Raw genomic sequence first — 907 nt, forward strand, 5'->3', positions numbered from 1 at the left:
AGAGTTCTCTCCAGAAGTTGCACCCGAACTTCACAGATTCAAACTCAAATCAAGAAATCAAACTTCGAGACATAATCTACCTGATTTAAGATTTGAAAACTCGCTTCCAAACGTCTGCATTTTTGTGCAGTCATAAAATTTTAAAATTTATATTGTAATGTGCGCAAGTCTTCTGAGCTTACAAAACACGAGGTTTTAATTCGCCGTGGTTGTCGGCTATGGATGGCACCAGGCACATTTTTCCTTAAATATACAGAGTCTTAGTAAGGGTACACAATTTTTCCTTATTAGCTTCCACCCACTATTATTCTAAAAACACTCATATTGCCGCAGAAACGTAGACGATGATTGCTACATTAAAGACAAAATAAGGTTAAAACTTATATGCTAATTAAATAAAGATAAAGGGAGAATAAAAAACATGCCCCAACTTTTGCCATAAAAAAAATATCCCAACTTTTCAAAATATTTTCAAAAATACCAGCACGTAAAATATCACCGGGGAGCCGTAATATTACACAACAGAAGATGTATTGTATTAGGAATGAATTAGCATAATTTAACAAAATACCATACAATAACAAAGTATACATTAATATGCAGCAAAGTTCGTCATCCTAAATTCGTCACTATGACGTGATCAAGGATCATAACAGTATCAGGTTACGGTTCAACCAGACCAGAACCAACATCAGGTTGAGGTTATAGAAGATAAATAAAAAAACTATTATGGCTGACGTAAACATGATATTTCTTGAACGGGGATGGAGCATAGGAAACAGGAATAGCTTGCTTGAGGCACGTGAAGATTCATGGTCTTGCCTTTGTAATATTGATTCGATTGTGTGTAACTTGGTGTGTAGAGATAGCTTAGGCGAACAGTATACTTTGAATATATATTGCGACA

The sequence above is a fragment of the Plasmopara halstedii genome (genome assembly GCF_900000015.1).
Source record: "Plasmopara halstedii genome assembly, contig: Scaffold_2061, whole genome shotgun sequence".
Lineage (NCBI taxonomy): Eukaryota > Oomycota > Peronosporomycetes > Peronosporales > Peronosporaceae > Plasmopara > Plasmopara halstedii.